The sequence below is a fragment of the Bufo bufo genome, chromosome 3 (genome assembly GCF_905171765.1).
Source record: "Bufo bufo chromosome 3, aBufBuf1.1, whole genome shotgun sequence".
NCBI lineage: Eukaryota > Metazoa > Chordata > Amphibia > Anura > Bufonidae > Bufo > Bufo bufo.
In genome coordinates, this window is record NC_053391.1 from 625,186,183 (window position 1) to 625,208,170 (window position 21,988).

General features: G+C 44.6%; 1 long non-coding RNA gene across 1 annotated transcript; it reads right to left on the reverse strand.

Annotated features, from left to right (window-relative positions):
- Positions 1-540: 540 nt before the first annotated feature.
- LOC120994697 lies at positions 541-14,792 on the reverse strand. The gene is made up of 3 exons (XR_005777456.1): positions 14,729-14,792; positions 13,717-13,720; positions 541-654 (listed from the first exon to the last, which is right to left on the reverse strand). It is a non-coding gene; the product is annotated as an uncharacterized LOC120994697 (long non-coding RNA).
- Between the last annotated feature and the right edge of the window lie 7,196 nt (positions 14,793-21,988).

A 21,988-nucleotide genomic window follows, 5' to 3' on the forward strand; every position in this document is an offset into this window, starting at 1 on the left:
GTCATCCACAGACCCCCACCCCATAACAGTGTCATCCACAGACCCCCCATTGCTGCTCCAGTACAGTTATACAATGTGTAATTAAATGAATAATGATTCATGCTGCCCCCTCTGTAGTATAACTTTCAATATATTGTACTCACAGGGCTACTGATATCGTAATGCAGGCCGGCCGGGCAGACGAGCGGCAGCGTCACTGACTGACGTCACGTGCCTGCGCCGCCTACTTGTATAAGTCTCTACTGGAGCTGCGGGGCCGGAGCACAGTGAACGTACCGGCCCCCAGCTCCTCCTCCCAGTCCCTCCCCGCTGATACATCGCAGGCTGCGATGTCAAAAGGTGGCGGAACGCCGTTCCGGTGCGTTCCGCCAGAAAAAAAGCCCTGTCTTTACCCTTCACAACCCTTTTAATTGAGAAATAAGACAGCATATTTGGAGGTTTCCATCTTATATTAACTAAGACATGAATCGGAGAGCCTCTTATATATATACATATACAGTATCTCACAAAACTGAGTGCACCCCTCACATTTTCGTAACTATTTTATTCTCTCTTTTTATGGGACAACAATGAAGATCTGACACTTTGATACAATGTAAAGTAGTCAGTGTACAGCTTGTATAACAGTGTCAATTTGGTGTGCCCTCAAAATAACTCCACACACAACCATTAATGTCTACGGGCTTGGACTGGCCCACAGGGGTACAGGTGAATTCCCCGGTGGGCCCCTGAGCAAGGAGGGCCACTACTGAACCACCGCCTGCACAAGTAGAACATAACACAGTAGACTTACTACACTACCTATAGATAAGCAGTGTACAGCACCTCAACCAGGCTAAGTTCATATAATAAACTAGAATATTTAAGGAACTACCCAGTTTTTTACTATACATGTGATAAGGTGGCTGAGAAGTCTTATAGGTACAAGGGCAAGCCAGCCAGTGTCCTCTTTTCCCAGTGACCCAACTTCTTAAAGTCGCTGCAGGGACTCCCATAATCAATCATCTTGTAGCGCCTTGATGCTGTCTGCAGCTGTGTGAGCAGGAAATATTTGAATGTATACCAATGGAGGGCCCCCAAAATAAATTTTACGGGTGGGCCCTAGGCAACCCAGTCCGACACTGAATGTATAAACCACTGGCAACAAAAGTGAGTACACCCCTAAGTAAAAATGGCCAAATTGTGCCCAAATTGTCAATATTTTGTGTGGCCACCAACATTTCCAGCGCAGCCTTAACTCTCTTGGGCATGGAGTTCACTTGAGCTTCACAGGTTGCCTCTGGAATCCTCTTCCACTGCTCCATGACGACTTCACAGAACTGGTGGATGTTAGAGACCTTGTGCTCCTTCACCTTCTGTTTGAGGATGCCCCACAGATGCTCAATAGGGTTTAGGTCTGGAGACATGCTTGGCCAGTCCAGCACCATTGCCCTCTGTTTCTTTAGCTAGGCAGTAGTGATGTCCGGTTCATGAACGAATCGTTCATTTGAATCGATTCAGTTCAGTGAACCGGAGGAGTCGATTCACTTGAATGATCCGATCCGTTTGAAACGGCTCTTCTCAGTCACAGCAGACAGAGACCTCACGCTGGCAGCAGGTCAGGAGCCTGAGGGAGGGACTCGGGAGGAGTCAGTAATATGATCTTAGAGTGGAAGCTGCTTCTGCCAGCCCCTCCCCTCCCCGCCCACCAACCAATCACCGACCAGAGCTGAGGGGGCGAGGCCAGCACAGCACACTGCAGCTCTGACTCGAGTCCTCTGAGCCGTCTGTACTGGGAGTCTAAATGAATCGAATGAGTCACAAGAATCTAAAGATCCGACCAGGGGCAGGGATGGACTGGGACAATAAAGTGGCCCTGGACTTCAGCCAGACCGGCCCACTTTATTTTTCCCAAACACACTCAAAAAAAAACATGTGAATGGCGCTGTTATGGAGGGGATCTGTGAATGGCACTTTTATGGAGGGGATCTGTGGATGGCACTGTTATGGAGGGAATCTGTGGATGGCACTGTTATGGAGGGGATCTGTGGATGGCACTGTTATGGAGAGGATCTGTGGATGGCACTGTTATGGAGGGGATCTGTGGATGGCACTGTTATGGGGGGATCTGTGGATGGCACTGTTATAGAGGGGGATCTGTGGATGACACATACCGTATATAGCATCTTATGCTATGTGTCATCCACAGATACCCCTCCATAACAGTGCCATTCACAGATACCCTCCATAACAGTGCCATCCACAGATCCCCCCCCATAACAGTCATCCACAGATCCCCCCATAATAGTGTCATCCACAGATCCCCCCATAACAGTGTCATCCACAGATCCCCCCATAACAGTGTCATCCACAGATCCCCCCCATAACAGTGTCATCCACAGATCCCCCCCCATAATAGTGTCATCCACAGATCCCCCCCATAATAGTGTCATCCACAGAACACTGTTATGGAGGGGGATCTGTGGATGACATTGTCATGGGGTGGATCTGTGGATGACACATATAGCATAAGATGTTATATACGGTATGTATCATCCACAGATTCCCCATAACGGTGCCATCCACAGATCCCCCTCCATAACGGTGCCATCCACAGATCCCCTTCCATAACGGTGCCATCCACAGATCCCCCTCCATAACAGTGTCATCCACAGATCCCCCTCCATAAGTGTCATCCACAGATCCCCCTCCATAACAGTGTCATCCACAGATCCCCCTCCATAATGGTGCCATCCACAGATCCCCCCCATAAGTGTCATCCACAGACCCCCCCCCCCATAAGTGTCATCCACATGACAGACCCCCCCCCCCATAACAGTGCCATCCACGGATCCCCCTCCCTATAACAGTGCCGTCATCCATAGATCCCCCTCCCCGCCACTCACAGTAGTATACATTAATAAATCGGTATCCTGCAGGCTGCAGACAGTAACTTTAATTTTAACACAGCGCTCATCTCTTTACTACCTTACATTCAGCTCCCTCCAGCCTCCAGTAACAAGTGCGGGCGGCAGCGCTCACTCACTGACGTCACGCGCCTGCGTCAGTGTAAGATAGTAAAGAGATGAGCGCTGATTTTAAAGTTAACACACTGACAGCAAAAAAATTAAAATGGCTCGGGACCGGCCGGGCCCCCCGATTAAGAAAACATGCACAAACTTTTTTCAATGTTTTCAATAATATTTATAAATAAAAATAAAACCCCTTAATAAAATAAACCTCTGCACACACCCTTAACCCCCCTTAATAGACCCCTTAACCCTTCCTTAATAAAATAAAAACCTGCACCCCCAACACCCTAGTATAATAAACATTGGTGGCGCAGTGTGCCCCCCCAACATAATAAACATTGGTGGGCAGTGCGCCCCCCCTCCCTAGCATAATAAACATATAAACATTGGTGGTGCAGTGCGCCCCCCCCCCCCAACACCCCAGTATAATAAACATTGGTGGCGCAGTGTGCCCCCCCCCAACATAATAAACATTGGTGGGCAGTGCGCCCCCCCTCCCTAGCATAATAAACATTGGTGGTGCAGTGCCCCCCCCCCAGTATAATAAACATTGGTGGCATAGTGCGCCCCCCCCCCCAACATAATAAACATTGGTGGGCAGTGCCAATGAGGGTTAAAAAAATAAATAAAAATTAACTCACCTCCTCCAATTGATCGCGTAGCAGCCGGTCTCATGTACTTTCTTCAGGACGCAGGACCTGTGGTGATGTCACTGAGCTCATCACATGATCCATCACCATGGTAATGGACCATGTGATAGAGGCTGGAGCTCAGTGACGTCACCACAGGTCCTGAAGAAATTACAAGGAGACCGGCAGCAGCTACGCGATCAATTGGAGGAGGTGAGTTAATTTTTTATTTTTTAACCCTCATTGCCACTGCCCACCAATGTTTATTATACTGGGGGGGGGGGGGCGCACTCAATGTTTATTATACTGGGGGGGGGGGCGCACTCAATGTTTATTATACTGGGGGGGGGGCGCCGCAATCAATGTTTATTATACTGGGGGGGGGCGCGCACTCAATGTTTATTATACTGGGGGGGGGGCACTCTGAAGATAACTGAGCTGTTAATACAAATACAGGAGGCGGGTGCTGGAATCACATAGCACCCGCCTCCTGTATTTGTATTAACAGCTCAGTAATCTTCATTGGTGGCGCAGTGGCCACAGCCCCTCCCCCGGCCCTGTCCCTCTTCTTATTGGCCGCGGCGGCAGCAGCACAGGGGGAGGGAGAGACCATCTGGAGCCCTGCCCCTATCACAGCGCCACGCCTGGGCCGGCCCACTCGCCACATTTTTTATATTTTTTTTTATTTATTTTTTTATTTTTTTTTTATCCTCAGTCGCGGCTGGCACCCCCCTTGTGAGTGGCACCCGGGGCGGACCGCCCCCCCCGCCCCCCCCCCTTGGTACGCCACTGGCTTTACCCCCCTGATGGCGGCCCTGGCCGGCCCATAATTCGATCGGCCCACCGGGATTCTCCCGGTACTCCCGATGGCCAGTCCATCGCTGACCAGGGGCGTACATAGAAATCACTGGGCCCCATAGCAAGAATCTAAATTGGGCCCCCATTCCCCTTTTATAGCCCCTCCCACTACCCATTCCAGGCCTCTCTCTTTGTTCCATGAACTATGCTTGCTGCTGCGTTTTATAATTTATGCATCAGGGCCGGATTGGGATTACAAAACAGGCCTGGCAGACAAAAGAGGTATAATAGATGCAGTGTGTACAGATGTATAGTGTATACAGCAGTGTACTGATATGTGAGGAACATGGTATAATAGATGCAGTGTGTACAGATGTATAGTGTATACAGCAGTGTATTGATATGTGCAGTACAGGGTATATTATATGCAGTCTGTACAAATATATAGTATATACAGTAGTGTAATGTGAGGTACGAGGTATAATAGATGCAGTGTGTACAGATATATTGTATATATAGCAGTGTACTGATATGTGAGGAACGTGGTATAATAGATGCAGTGTGTACAGGTATATAGTAAATATAGCAGTGTACTGATATGTGAGGTATAAATTACAGCTCGTACCTCACATATCAATCCAATACTGTATATACAATATACCTGTACACACTTCATCTATTATACCTCGTACCTCACATATCAGTACACTGCAATATATATTATATATCTGTATATATTGCATCTATAATACTGTTTAATATATGCAGTGTGTGTGTATATATATATATATATATATATATATATAGATGTGAGGCATACAAGCTATAATACTGTAGATGCAGTGTTTACAGAAATATGTGGTCAGTTATACATTATGGTCACTGTGTGTGTGAGGTACATGAGGTAGTGGTCACTGTCACTGTCTGAAGTATTATACATGAGTGTGCAATCAGTAAAAACAGGGCATGGGGGAAGGGGGTAAATGACAAGAAGTGGAGGACCTCCTCTTACCACTCCATTCCAGTCTGTATGGATCAATGCAGAGCGGATTGTGAACTTCTAATACTTACTGTTAGGGGTTGAAGGACCTGTGATGATGTCATCACAGGTCCTGGCAGATGTACCTTTCAAACCTAGGAACTACACCATTTTTGGTGCAGTTCCTTTGCTAGATCCTGCAGGACCTGTGATGCTGAAGATGATGTCATCACAGGTCCTGGCAGATGCACTGTTCTAACCTGGGAACTACACTTTTCACTGTGCAGTTCCCTTACAGGACCTGTGATGACATCATCAAAGGTCCTTTAGCTTTAGAAAGATAGACCGGAGCAATTAGGGGGCGGGGCCTCTCCTCCACTGCGGGCCCCTCTTCCTCACGGGCCCCATAGCAGCTGCGTGGTCTGCCTATATGGTAGGTACGCCACTGGATCCGACTCAGTTAGTGACTCATTCGATTCAAGAGCCGTGAGTCACTAGAACAGGTTACATTACACTGAGGCTGTCGGCTCTTGTTGCAGCAGTGATAAGGTTAAGGGACAGGAGCAGAGAGATAAGAGAAGGGACAGATGACAGACAGTTTAGATTACAGGATGAATTAAATTAACCCTTTAGAATCAAATTGGCTTCTCAGGAGATATATATGTTAAAGGCATCTCATTCAGTAGCTATATAACTAAGGGTGGGTTCACATGAGATGCCTTTAACATATATATCTCCTGACAAGCCAATTTGATTCTAAAGGGTTAATGTAATTCATCCTGTAATGTAAACTGTGTGTCATCTGTCCCTTCTCTTATCTCTCTGCTCCTGTCCCTTAACCTTATCACTGCTGCAACAAGAGCCGACAGCCTCAGTGTAATGTAACCTGTTCTAGTGACTCACGGCTCTTGAATCGAATGACTCAATGAATCGAATGAGTCACTAACTGAGTCGGATCTTTAGATTCTTGTGACTCATTCGATTCATTTAGACTCCCAGTACAGACGGCTCAGAGGACTCGAGTCAGAGCTGCAGTGTGCTGTGCTTGCCTTGCCCCCTCAGCTCTGGTCGGTGATTGGTTGGTGGGCGGGGAGGGGCGGGGCTAGCACTTGCGAGTCAGCTCAGCAGTCTGACTGACCAAGTGAACCGAAGATCCGATTCATGAATCGGTTCATTTGAATGAGCTGATTCAAATGAACCGATTCACCTAAAAGATCCGAACTTCCCATCACTACTAGGCAGTGGTCATCTTGGAGGTGTGTCTGTGGTCATTATCATGCTGGAATACTGCCCTATGGCCCAGTTTCCGAAGGGAGGGGATCATGCTCTGCTTCAGTATGTCACAGTACATGTTGGCATTCATGGTTCCCTCAATGAACTGTAGCTCCCCACAGCCGGCAGCACTCATACAGCCCCAAACCATGACACTGCCACCACCATGCTTGACAGTAGGCAAGACAGATTTGTCTTTGTACTCCTCACCTGGTTGCCACCACACATGCTTAACACCATCTGAACCAAATAAGTTTATATTGGTCTCATCAGACTACAGGACATGGTTCCAGTAATCCATGTGCAGCGACCGGACCACAGGGGCAACACGTGAGCCACGGTGGACCGATGGGGGTAGTAGTAGATTGACTCATGGTTAACAGTGTAGCTGGCCAGATAAGAACTGTCCTAGGTTGCTAATATAGCTTATATGTTTATACAGCTAAACCTGCCAATAACCTTAATAGAGTTCCTATGTTTGTGTGTTAAAGACAAAAGCAGAGTTATATACAGTGACTTCATGTTTGGATGTAATAAAACGGTTATTTATTGTGTTCACAGAAGCAGAAAAGATAATGCCTTTAAGATTCATTATATAATGTAAGGTAAGCTCAATGACACAGCAGAAACAACAGAAAGCATAGAGTTAAACTGTTGTTGCTGGGCAGGAGTATAGACCAATCACAGCCTGCCTCACTCACAGCAAGAGTTCTGACCAATCACAACAAGCCTCACACACAGCCTGTGTGGGAAATTCCCATAGCAGGAGCTGCTAGAAATCATTACACCAGAAGAGAGAAGCTGAACAGACATTCACTCCACTAAGAGATGTGTTTTATGGAAGCAGAGAGGCCAAAATAGGTATTTGACAGTTATACAAAGTTCACAGACCACAAATTCAATTGCAAACTACAAATTTCAAACCATACAAATGAACTACTGAGCCATACAATCATACAATCCAAACAAATTGCATACAAATGCGAACTTCTCATACCAGATCATAAGCAATTGTATAGAGCAAACTGTAAACCAAGTAGAGCAAGTGAACTATTGGATAACCTCAGATATACCTCTCAGAGAGATCATAAAGTGCTTAAATAACTTAAAGTGAGAGTATAGATACTCAAGAGAGAAATATATCCACCATTTTATGTTGAATGACAAGATTGAACAGTTGAACCACCATCTTATGCATACCGCCATTTTATGAATTTTTATGCAACACGTGTTGAGGCAATGTTATATGAAGAAAAGTTGAAGTTAATAAAGAAGTTATTTCAAGCATTTGGTGTGCTCTTTAAACCTACTGTTTCTAAAGAACAGTGCTAGAGGAATTACAGAGTAATAGACAGTCTGGTTAGACTAAAAAGTCAGAGATAGCTAAATTCTTCTAATGCCACAGCGCAAAAGGCACTTCCTAGTGCTGCGCCTGCCACAAACAGCGCTCCCTGGGCCGGCGTGCAGTGAAGGGAAGGACAGCAACAGTTCCTTCGGGGCACACTCTGTTGTCCAGGGATTCCCACCAAATGGTGGTTGAGGTGCCCTTGGTGGAATGGGTTTTTAGGTGCCTTGGAGGCAGGGTCCCTGGTATTCGTGACGCCAGCACCGTTAGGTGCAAAGGAAGTTGGTAGAAAAGATGAGTCAATGATTCAAAGAAATTAAACTTTTACTTGAATCACTTGTCTCAGGGTAGTCAATACAGTTCATTTATATAGCAAAAGTAATAATTCAAATATTGGCTCAGCTGTAATCCTTGTAACAACCTTGGCAGAGATAGCTTGCAGAGTTTCCTCTTTAACAGGTGGGAGAGATTCTTTCTTATATCTGTCTACACTATGTCCACACTCTAGCAGCTAGGTACTGGATATAATAACTTCTTACTTGTAATTAGCACTCCACTGGGTGGTCTCCCTAACGGCAGGCAAAATCCTCTGCTCCATTATTTGTACATCTGTTCCACAATGTCCATAGAGGAATGTGGTAATAGACAACCACGCGTATAGTCGTCCGGTTGTGTCCAGGCGCTTTTAGGCTTCTCCCGGTCACTGGTGCTTTTGGAGCCCATGAGCTAATGCTGCTTCTATCTCCACTAGACTCACTCTATACCCATGAATTCACTTTGGTCTATGCTAGGTAGCTGTAATACTGCTTTCCATGCTCCCTCAGCCTGGCCACAGCCAAGGGGCTAAAATGGCAGCTACATACTGGACAGGTGCTGCTCCACACCTCCTCACACATAAGTAACTTCCTTCCTCTCTGTTCCTTCTGCTGTTCTCCTTCCTCTCTGTTCTTTGTAATATTAGCAAACCCTCTGATATACAGTCAGGTCCATAAATATTGGGACATCGACACAATTCTAACATTTTTGGCTCTATACACCACCACAATGGATTTCAAATGAAACGAACAAGATGTGCTTTAACTGCAGACTTTTTAAGAATGTTTCAAACAGTTGTTTTGGCCACACCTAATGTTTTTGCTATCTCTCTGATGGGTTGGTTTTGTTTTTTCAGCCTAATGATGGCTTGCTTCACTGATAGTGACAGCTCTTTGGATCTCATCTTGAAAGTTGACAGCAACAGATTCCAAATGCAAATAGCGCACTTGAAATGAACTCTGGACCTTTTATCTGCTCATTATAATTGGGATAATGAGGGAATAACACACACCTGGCCATGGAACAGCTGAGAAGCCAATTGTCCCATTACTTTTGGTTCCTTAACAAGTGGGAGGCACATATGGAAACTGTTGTAATTCCTACACCATTCACCTGATTTGGATGTAAATACCCTCAAATTAAAGCTGACAGTCTGCAGTTAAAGCGCATCTTGTTTGTTTCATTTCAAATCCATTGTGTTGGTGTATAGAGCCAAAAATGTTAGAATTGTGTTGATGTCCCAATATTTATGGACCTGGCTGTATATTGAATTAAAAAAATATAATAAAAAATTGAAATTACAATAGAAATTTTGAACAATCTGCCCATAAAGCTTTTGACAAAAAATAAAAACTTCCATGAACTCACTATGCCCATCAGCGAATACCTTGGGGTGTCTTCTTTCCAAAATGGGGTCACTTGTGGGGTAGTTATACTGCCCTGGCATTCTAGGGGCCCAAATGTGTGGTAAGGAGTTTGAAATCAAATTCTGTAAAAAATGACCAGTGAAATCCGAAAGGTGCTCTTTGGAATATGGGCCCCTTTGCCCACCTAGCCTGCAAAAAAGTGTCACACATGTGGTATCTCCGTATTCAGGAGAAGTTGGGGAATGTGTTTTGGGGTGTCATTTTACATATTCCCATGCTGGGTGAGAGAAATATCTTGGCAAAAGACAACTTTTACCATTTTTTTATACAAAGTTGTCTTTTGCCAAGATATTTCTCTCACCCAGCATGGGTATATGTAAAATGACACCCCAAAACACATTCCCCAACTTCTCCTGAATATGGAGATACCACATGTGTGACACTTTTTTGCAGCCTAGGTGGGCAAAGGGGCCCATATTCCAAAGAGCACCTTTCGGATTTCACTGGTCATTTTTTACAGAATTTGATTTCAAACTCCTTACCACACATTTGGGCCCCTAGAATGCCAGGGCAGTATAACTACCCCACAAGTGACCCCATTTTGGAAAGAAGACATCCCAAGGTATTCGCTGATGGGCATAGTGAGTTCATGAAAGCTTTTATTTTTTGTCACAAGTTAGTGGAATATGAGACTTTGTAAGAAAAAAAAAAAAAAATCATCATTTTCCGCTAACTTGTGACAAAAAATAAAAAGTTCTATGAACTCACTACGCCCATCAGCGAATACCTTAGGGTGTCTACTTTCCGAAATAGGGTCATTTGTGGGGTGTTTGTACTGTCTGGGCATTGTAGAACCTCAGGAAACATGACAGGTGCTCAGAAAGTCAGAGCTGCTTCAAAAAGCGGAAATTCACATTTTTGTACCATAGTTTGTAAACGCTATAACTTTTACCCAAACCATTTTTTTTTTACCCAAACATTATTTTTTTATCAAAGACATGTAGAACAATAAATTCAGAGCAAAATTTATATATGGATGTCGTTTTTTTTGCAAAATTTTACAACTGAAAGTGAAAAATGTCAAGTGGTTACTAAGACGTCAGGAGAGATTACAGGTCCTCTTAAGACTTTGCAGATAACACATTTCTATGATAGCTGATCCTTTTAAAAGCACTTTAAGGGCTCATTCAGACGGCCGTATGCTGTCCGCAAAAATGCGGATCCTTTTTTTTGCGGATTAGATGCTGTCCCATTCACTTCTGTGGGTCCTTTTCTTCTATTAGGCCCCCTGCACATGATCAGGATTGCGTGCGGATTTTCTGCGCAAGATGCAGATTTTTTCCGCTCGGATTTTGACCTGCGGTGCGGATTTTAAAATCCGCGACATGTCAATTAATTTTATTTTTCCGGACCGGATTTTCTTCATTCACTTAGTGAAATCCGCATGCGGAAAATCCGCACTGAATCCGCACCAAATCCGCACGCAAATCCGCATGCAAATCCGCACCAATTAATGCGGATTGACCGCACAGATTTGCCTGCGAACACCTGCGGATTTCAGTGCGGATTCTCCGCACATGAATCCTGAACGTGTGCATGTACCCTTGCACGGCTCATCAAAACAAATGAACCATGTCCTATACTTGTCAGTGAAAATCAGGACATGGCCCCATTGAAGTCTATGGGTCAGCAAAAAAATGGAATGCAATCCCTTTTTTTGCGGACATGCTGAACTGTCTGCAAAAAAAACTGATCTGCATTTTTGCCGTCTGAATGAGCCCTAAAGAAAAGTATGCTTTGGGCAGTTATCAGATTTTTCACAGTGACACCTAGTGTCTAAATGTATCTACACAGCATGCTCTGTTCTAGAGAATCTTTCCCGGGAAAAACTTTTTAAATTGGAGCAACTATTAGGCCCCTTTCACACGAGCGAGTTTTCCAATGGGTCTGTGTAGATGAGCGTTGGTTTTCACGCATCACTTGTGCGTTGCGTGAAAATCGCAGCATGTTCTATATTCTGAGAGTTTCACGCCACGCTGGCCCCATAGAAGTGAATGGGGCTGCGTGAAAATCGCATCGCATCCACAAGCAAGTGCGGATGCGATGCAATTTTCACGGATGGTTGCTAAGAGATGTTGTTTGTAAACATTCAGTTTTTTATCACGCGCGTGCAAAACGTATTAAATCGCATTGCACCCCCGTGATAAAAACTAAACAACTGAACGCGATCGCAGACAAAACTGAATGACTTTGTTCTCGAAATCGTGCATTTTTCACTGAACGCATTCGCAACACATTCGGTTTAGCCAGTTTAGCAGCCTCATTAACCCCTGGTGTTCTGCATTGTGGAAACGATTTAATTAATTTCAGCTAGCTACAATAAAAAACTGCATTCTGAATGCATGTCAGAACTTCTGTCACGGATGATGTTGCAGATAGCTGGAACTTATAAATAAACATCCGACTGGCTTGATCCCAAACTAAGGAGCATATGGGTGAGCCCTATAAATCCCTAAGAGCTCTCCCTGACTGCTATGCCCATGCAAGGGTCTGAATGGTAGACGATTGCATGCCCACGTACCTAAGACTGTGTGACACCTGAAGACCCTATAATAGTGAGGGGACATGACCACCGGCTCCCTGCACTTAATATGGATGGAGTCAGGGTCACCTAGAATCAAGCCAGCAAGGAAACATAAATAAAGAAAAAGACTTATCTTACCAAACAGCAGCAGCCTCCAGCAGTGAACACCTCATCCAGGAAGTAGCATAAATCGCAAAGTGAGGCAGTATGGGAGGGAATATAAAGGGAGACAATTAGTCTAAATAGGTGACACCTGGGAGAAGGAAAGGAGATGAGAAAGTGAAACCAAAATAAAGAACGTCATGCAAGAGGTAGAGAAGAAAGTCTGCCAGACCTTCTCACAGAACTGGCGGTGACAACTGCACTGTGTGCCAGCACCTTTAGGCCTCATGCACACGACCGTATGTATTTTGCAGTCCACAGAAAACAGATCCGCAAAAAACAGGGATGACGTCTGTGTGCATTCCGTATTTTGCGGAACGGAACAGCTGTCCCCTAATAGAACAGTCCTAGCCTTGTCCGTAATGCGGACAATAATATGACATATTACATTTTTTGGCAGAATGGACATACAGACATACGGAAACTGAATACACACGGAGTAACTTTTTTTTTTTTTTGCAGACCCATTGAAATGAATGGTTCCGCATTCGGTCTGCAAAAAATAAAAATAAATAAACTGAACGGACATGGAAAGAAAATACATTCGTGTGCATGAGCCCATAGAGAGCCGTCACATGTGACAGATTTTCTGCAACTGAAAATCAGTTCCATTCATTTGAATGGATCTGGGAGATATCCACAAGCTTGTCTCTAAAAAAGCCCCATTCAGATGAATGGAAATGATTTTCAGTCGCAGAAATTTCTGCCGTGTGTGAAAGCACCCTTAGATTCCTAACAACACTAACCTAGTGGGTGAGAAATTATCCACTGAATGGCACATAAACTCCCAAAGAAAGGGCACTGAAACTTAGCATTGTATGTAAAGCCTTTTGCTAACAGCAGCTTGATTTTTACCTTCAACTATCGTAGGCTAGATGCAAAGAAAAAATGTCTTGATGATTCTTCCTCTTTAACCTCTTCCACTTTAACCTTGTGTTGTCTTGCCTTCAAAGGTTTACGGTACCATTCCAGAGATCCTTGGGTATCATGTACTGCTCTGTTGCTGGTTCATACTGGCCATGACCACTCTAGATACCAGAGTATAAATGTAGCTGGTTCCTACACTGCCCTTAACATTGTTGGCTTAGGTCAAGCCCAAGAGAAGCAGTTCTGTTAGTGTTAGGTACCCATCTGCAGAAGCACCTTGACGCCTGGTAGATGGGCCAGACACACATTTGACCAAAATTGTTCGCAGCTGTGGGCTATGGAAGCCCAGGACCGAAGCCTGGGTGGAGTGAGCGTCCCACTGCCAACCTCACTCACTCCAGTATAAGCAGGTCTTAGTACGTATTTTACAATCTGTTTATGTTAGCTATGGCTAACATAGACAAAACAGACTATCAACTCTGCTTATCCTGTGTCTGGGTTAACCTCTCGGTTCCCAGAGACACATCCAAGGCTTACCACACACAGTTTAACTGGTTCAATGGCAGATATGGGTTCTCCCAAATGATACCTTTCTCACAGGGCACATATCTGGACATAACTACTGTGAGGGGGCACAATTCTGGCATAACTACTGTGTGGTGGCATAAAAGGGGAATAATTACTACATGGGGGCATTTGGGGGACTGGGTGGGATTAGGTATTTAGTTATGTTTTGGGCAGAATTAGAGGCATGGCCTAGTGCGGAAAAAATTTGCCGTGGCGTGCCGCACATAGTGTCCCTCTTCGTTCTTTTCAAAAGTTGTGAGGTATGTGTCTGCGGTGCTCTTCGGTCCCCACATATAACGTTACGGCATTGAATTGGGACATGTCTGAGTCACCTGCCGCTTGGGGACATGTCACCGCTGCGGCCAGTCATTGGCTACAGTAGCACACATGATCCCATCCATGCTTGAAATTTACATGCTCGGACCGAAGTGCAGGGAAGACAGTGGTGAACTCACAGAGCTGCAATTAAGCATTGGGAAGCAGGTAAGTATGCTTCCCTAGACCTTCCTACTGAGGTCCTCTTTCTAGGTCAGAGCAGGCAACCCCAGAAAAGTGTGGTTCCTGCCCTGGAGGACTTTCCCCCCCCCCCTTGCTTTCCTTGATTTAAACCCCTTCCAGCCCAGTACAATAAACACCATATATTTAGAGCAATATGATCTTGCCAACATGTGGCATCTACAGTATCTCACAAAACTGAGTGCACCTTTCAGATTTTTGTAAATCTTTTATTATATCTTTTCATGGGACAACACTGAAGATATGATTCTTTGATACAATGTAGTCAGTGTACAGCTTGTATAATGGTGTAAATTTGGTATGCCCTCAAAATAACACACAACCATTAATGTCTAAACCGCTGGCAACAAAAGTGAGTACACCCCAAGTGAAAATGGCCAAACTGTGCCCAAAGTGTCAATATTTTGTGTGGCCACCATTATTTCCCAGCGCTGCCTTAACTCTCTTGGGCATGGAGTTCACTAGAGCTTCACAGGTTGCCACTGGAATCCTCTTCCACTCCTTCATGATGACATCAGGGAGCTGGTGGATGTTAGAGACCTTGCACTCCCCACCTTCTGTTTGAGGATGCCCCTTAGATGCTTAATAGGGCTTAGGTCTGGACACATGCTTGGCCAGTCCAGCGCCTTTATCCTCAGTTTCTTTAGCAAGGCAGTGGTCGTCTAGAAGGAGTGTTTGGCGTTGTTATCATGTTGGAATACTACCATGCGGCCCAGTTTCTGAAGGGAGGGGATCATGCTCTGCTTCCCTTAATGAACTGTAGCTCCCCACAGTCGGCAGCACTTATGCAGCCTCAAACCATGACACTCCCACCATCATGCTTGACTGTAGGCAATACACACTTGTCTTTGTACTCCTCACCTGGTTGCCACCCCACACGTCAGACATCATCTGAACCAAATAAGTTTATCTTGGTCTCATCAGACTACAGGGCATGGTTCCAGTAATCCATGTCTGTTTGTCTTCAGCAAACTATTTGCAGGCTTTCTTGTGCATCATCTTTAGAAGAGGCTTCCTTTTGAGACAACAGCCATGCAGACCAATTTGATGCAGTGTGCAGCTTATGGTCCGAGCACTGACAGGCTGACCCCCAACACCTTTAACCTCTGCAGCAATGCTGGCAGCACTCATACGTCTATTTTGAAAAGACAACCTCTGGATATGACGTTGAGCATGTGCACTCAACTTCTTTGGTGGACCATGGCGGGGGCTGTTCTGAGTGGAACCTGTCTTGTTAAACCCCTGTATGGTCTTGGCCACTGTGCTGCAGCTCAGTTTCAGGGTGTTGGCAATCTTCCTATAGCCTAGGTCAATCTTCCTATAGCCTAGCAACAATTCTTTTTTTAGATCCTCAGAGAGTTCTTTGCCATGGGGTGCCATGTTAAACTTCCAGTGACCAGTTGTCACGGACACTCCCGTAACAGGGGCCAGGAGATCAGAGAGACTGGCAACACGTGGGTTAATCTGAATGGTTCCTTGTGGATCATTTGTGTCTGTGTTGTTTTGGTAATGACCACACCTGTCAAGGTCATATTGGTGTTTGACCGTGATGCAGTTGCCGTGCAGACTAGTTGCCAGGGGCAACGTGTAGTTTGTGGTTTGCACGTGCACTTCCCCTTTAAGGTATGCCTCCCTGCTGTTTAGTGAGCAAGGGGTTAATCCACTGGCTAGTGGGGATTAAGGTGTTTACTGGGTGGGCCGCAAGCTTGATATAAACCTGTGGCTTGCTGGCTGGGTGCAGTTGTACTACAGCCTTGCTTGGTGTTGGAGCTTTGCTCCTTGCCTAGGTGTTCCAGCCCAGTCCGTGAGGGCCACCTTATGGAACATAAATTGTCCTCCCTTTTGTACCCTCCTTGTACCTTTACCCTCACTTGTTGTATGTTCTGGGTGTGTGTAGCGTTTTGTTGGTTGTTACATGTCTGGGCATGTATGCTATACGTCACCCGGTATGTTGATACATCCGTGAGGGGGCTAGTTTCCCGGAGGGGTTAATCATTAGGGTCCATTCACACGTTCGTGTGTGTTTTGCGGATCCGAGGACCCTATACAGGCATCTGGTCTTCTCTTCAGAGGAACCACCAGGCCCCTAATTTCTGGGATAGTAGTTGGCAGCTGTCCCATGGGGCCATATTTGTAGTCAGGTAACAGGCCGATGTCAGGGCAGGCAGAATATTTGCATAACCGAGAAACTAGTCCGAGGTCAGACTAAGGTCAAGACAGGCAGCGGAGGGTCAGAGACTGTAATCCAGACAGAGGTTCTGTACACTACCAGACAATCAGAATAGTGCACCTTCACTGGTCACTAGCAAACTAAGAAACCTATTGCTCAAGCAACTCTCCTTGGGGAAAGATGCCTTAGGTACCCACAGATGTCCAGCCATTGGCTGGTGAAAATACAGAACAGGTGTGCTGGCTCTTTAAGAGTTAGTAGGTGTGAACACACATGCACTATGGAACAAGGAAAGAGGATCAGCAAGTAATTGCAGGCTGTGGCCTTCAGTGGGGGACTGAGAACTCCGATGACCGATCCTGCCAGAGGAAGGCAGAGGAGGGCTGGAAAGGGCCTGCCGCTGGGCAGCATGGAAAGAGTAAGTGATATGACACCTGTTCCTGTCCTGTATAGCAGGATGGCAGTGACATGGAGCACCATAATGACAGGGCCCCATACCTAGAAGATTCATGTTTACCAGCATAAAAAAATTTGACAAAAAATTGTAATAAAAAAAGGTTGCCCTCAGCCCCACCCACTTTATCCAATTTCAGTGTTGGAAAAAATGGAACAGGTGTGTCAAAAATATGGTGCTCGGCCTGAACAGCAATGTATTTAGACTAGACCACTGACATAAATACATTGATAAATTCTCCAGCTTCACTTTGCATATTACAAAGCCATTAGCCTTCAGCTACCACTAGGGGGATCTCAGTGCATGTAGTTTATACAGTGCAATGAAAGCTATAATAATGTTTTTGTACTGAGCTCCCCCTAGTGGCGGCATAGTAAGATAAAGTCTTTTCACCTTCCAATCGAAGGAGAGGAGATCATTGCGCCTCGCCTTTTTCCCCCCAAGGGCCCAAAGCAGTCATATGATCTGCCTTTATTGAAAGTACGCAGGGGTGGACTGGCCTATAGACCCAAGGGGCCGCCTGAGCCCTCCTCATGCCCGCTAGTCATGGTAAATAATGATTTGACACTCCCCTACTAACTCCTAAATTCAACTGTATTGCCATCCTAAGGCAACTGGAATAGAAGGACAGAATGTGGCAGCTGCTGCTGGAAACCACAGAGGGGAAGGTTTTGAGGAGGTATTTTGTGCTGCTGGGGCAGTATTTTGTGATGCACTGTAGTAGTTGGCTCTGCTGGGGTGGAATAATGTGTTGCAATATGGTATTGCTGACCCCGTCTGCTTGTGTTGACCCTGTCTTCTGTCAATTTTGGCCTCACTACAAAATAGGGCCACTTTTATTTTATTTTTTCTAGTGCCACTTAAAGTTCCCAATCTGCCCCTGAATGTAAGCCACTGGTCAGTACTTCTATAATTGTTAACAGATATACTGATTTACTATGCTTTAGATTAGTTTATTCAGGATCTTTATCCAGGAGTCGGACCTCCACCTATCAGATACTGATAACCTATCCTGAGGACAGGTCATTAATATTTTACTCACAAATAAATGAAAAACCCCTTTAATCTAGAAAAGTTTTCCTTCTGCATAGACTGAATGATTTCAATACTCAGGCCAAGGGACACACTGCCAGGCGTAAGGGAACAGGCTCGCTTACTGTGAACAGCAATTTGCAGCAAAATATTTCATTCCGACTGACATAGGTTTAGAGTTGAAATGTGGCAGTGAAAACACAATGATCAATCGATCATCATATACAATGAAAACCCATAACGTTATGTCACATAAACGTATGAAATACTGTATGTCCGCTGTCAACTGGTCTAGATAAATGGCATCAGGAAAATTTCATAGTAAACCCTATTTCTATTGGTAATAATATTGATTTCCTTCCTCTAAAAAAAATGCAATAAAATATGAGCAAATAAATGTATATTATATTTGTCACGGTGGGGAGTAGGGGAAACTCCCCACCATATAATGTGGACCCGGTGGAATAGCAACTAGGCCAGCGACTGGAATAAGGGAGCAGGTTACCTCCTAAAGCGTCCCTAATCCTTGCCCTAACTCCTAACTGTATGAGTGGACCTGGAAGGTAGGACAGCTCATACCCAGGAAACCTAGGACCCTGAGTAGCCCTGATAATCCCTCAAATAAAGAAAGGGCAGAGACAACCTGTTCATCCCAGACATGGATGAACAGGAGTCTCCACCGGCCTAGCTGCAAGGAAAAAGAGGAGACTGTATACAGTAACTGGATCGGCAAGTAAGCACACCATACAACACACTTACCTGCCACAGCAACACTGACTGGAACTCGAGCATGAGTACTGGTGCCCACACACCATACAGGACACAGTAGAAACAACCACACCCAGGTATCCAGCAGACCAGTTACTACCTGGACCCCCATGCAGCAAGATGCACGGCAGCCCCAGGCAGCGCTGCATACAGGCTTGTGGTTCCCCCTTCCGGAGACACACCACACAGGGAACATGTCTAGCAAACATGCTACACTATAGACACCAACAGACCAGACATGTAACAACCACTAGACAAGACAACAACCACCCATACATAAACAACACCAAACATATGCAAGGGTAGTGACAGGAAGGTGAACAACGGGAACATAGGGGAGACATCATGGTGATTTTTGTTATTTTCATTCTTTTGCAGACGGGATTCTAGGTGTTCACAGATCTGTAATTGAAGAACACATAGAATCCCGTCTGCAAAAGAATGAAAATAACAAAAATACATATATAGAAAAATAAATAAAATACATTGATACTTTGTCAAAGTATATCAATTATATCATATAAGGGATGAGCGAACCCGAACTGTATAGTTCGGGTTCGTACCGAATTTTGGGGTGTCCGTGACACGGACCCGAACCCGAACATTTTCGTAAAAGTCTGGGTTCGAGTTCGTTGTTCGGCGCTTTCTTGGCGCTTTTTGAAAGGCTGCAAAGCAGCCAATCAACAAGCATCATACTACTTGCCCCAAGAGGCCATCACAGCCATGCCTACTATTGGCATGGCTGTGATTGGCCAGTGCAGCATGTGACCCAGCCTCTATATAAGCTTGGGTCACGTAGCGCTGCACGTCACTCTGCTGATACAAGTGTAGGGAGAGGTTGCAGCTGCGACGTTAGGGCGAGATTAGGCAGTGATTAACTCCTCCAAAAGACTTTATTCAGTGATCGATCTACAGCTGTGGATCATTGAACTGCTGCTCACTGTTTTTAGGCTGCCCAGAGCGTTTTTCAGTCACTTTTTTCTGGGGTGATCGGTGGCCATTTTGTGGCTTGTGGTGCGCCAGCACAAGCTATCACCAAGTCCATTTAACCATCAATAGTGTGGTTATTTTTTGCTATATCCTACATCAGGGTCAAGCTTTCATCAAGTGCATTTAACCATCAATAGTGTGGTTATTTTTTGGCCATATACTACATCAGGGGCAAGCTGAGCCTGTCACCCAAGTGCATTTAACCATCAATAGTGTGGTTATTTTTTGGCTATATCCTACATCAGGGTCAAGCTGTCATCAAGTGCATTTAACCATCAATAGTGTGGTTATTTTTGGCCATATACTACATCAGGGGCAAGTTGAGCCTGTCATCCAGCGCCTAAAAAATAGGCCTCACATTTATATTCATCCAAATCTGTCATTACTGCTTTAGCTGGTCAAGTTATTTAGTGTCCGTCAAAGCACAGTTTTTGTTCTGGGCTGAAATACAATTCCCAATTTTGCAATTCTCAAAATTAGTGGTTTCTGCTGTATCAGGCCTACTTTAAATCTATCCCTAAAAGGGTATATTAGATTCAAGGTGCTGATAGGGTCATTCTCAAGAACTTCACACACACGCTACAGTGCAGATCCAAGTCTAATTCTGTGATTAAACGTATACCTGTCACCCAGCGCCTAAAAAATAGGCCTCACATTTATATTCATCCAAATCTGTCATTACTGTTTTAGCTGGTCAAGTTATTTAGTGTCCGTCAAAGCACAGTTTTTGTTCTGGGTTGAAATACAATTCCCAATTTTGCAATTCTCAAAATTAGTGGTTTCTGCTGTATCAGGCCTACTTTAAATCTATCCCTAAAAGGGTATATTAGATTCAAGGTGCTGATAGGGTAATTCTCAAGAACTTCACACACACGCTACAGTGCAGATCCAAGTCTAATTCTGTGATTAAACGTATACCTGTCACCCAGCGCCTAAAAAATAGGCCTCACATTTATATTCATCCAAATCTGTCATTACTGCTTTAGCTGGTCAAGTTATTTAGTGTCCGTCAAAGCACAGTTTTTGTTCTGGGTTGAAATACAATTCCCAATTTTGCAATTCTCAAAATTAGTGGTTTCTGCTGTATCAGGCCTACTTTAAATCTATCCCTAAAAGGGTATATTAGATTCAAGGTGCTGATAGGGTAATTCTCAAGAACTTCACACACACGCTACAGTGCAGATCCAAGTCTAATTCTGTGATTAAACGTATACCTGTCACCCAGCGCCTAAAAAATAGGCCTCAAATTTATATTCATCCAAATCTGTCATTACTGCTTTAGCTGGTCAAGTTATTTAGTGTCCGTCAAAGCACAGTTTTTGTTCTGGGTTGAAATACAATTCCCAATTTTGCAATTCTCAAAATTAGTGGTTTCTGTTGTATCAGGCCTACTTTACATCTATCCCTAAAAGGGTATATTAGATTCAAGGTGCTGATAGGGTAATTCTCAAGAACTTCACACACACGCTACAGTGCAGATCCAAGTCTAATTCTGTGATTAAACGTATACCTGTCACCCAGCGCCTAAAAAATAGGCCTCACATTTATATTCATCCAAATCTGTCATTACTGCTTTAGCTGGTCAAGTTATTTAGTGTCCGTCAAAGCACAGTTTTTGTTCTGGGTTGAAATACAATTCCCAATTTTGCAATTCTCAAAATTAGTGGTTTCTGCTGTATCAGGCCTACTTTAAATCTATCCCTAAAAGGGTATATTAGATTCAAGGTGCTGATAGGGTAATTCTCAAGAACTTCACACACACGCTACAGTGCAGATCCAAGTCTAATTCTGTGATTAAACGTATACCTGTCACCCAGCGCCTAAAAAATAGGCCTCAAATTTATATTCATCCAAATCTGTCATTACTGCTTTAGCTGGTCAAGTTATTTAGTGTCCGTCAAAGCACAGTTTTTGTTCTGGGTTGAAATACAATTCCCAATTTTGCAATTCTCAAAATTAGTGGTTTCTGTTGTATCAGGCCTACTTTACATCTATCCCTAAAAGGGTATATTAGATTCAAGGTGCTGATAGGGTAATTCTCAAGAACTTCACACACACGCTACAGTGCAGATCCAAGTCTAATTCTGTGATTAAACGTATACCTGTCACCCAGCGCCTAAAAAATAGGCCTCACATTTATATTAATCCAAATCTGTCATTAC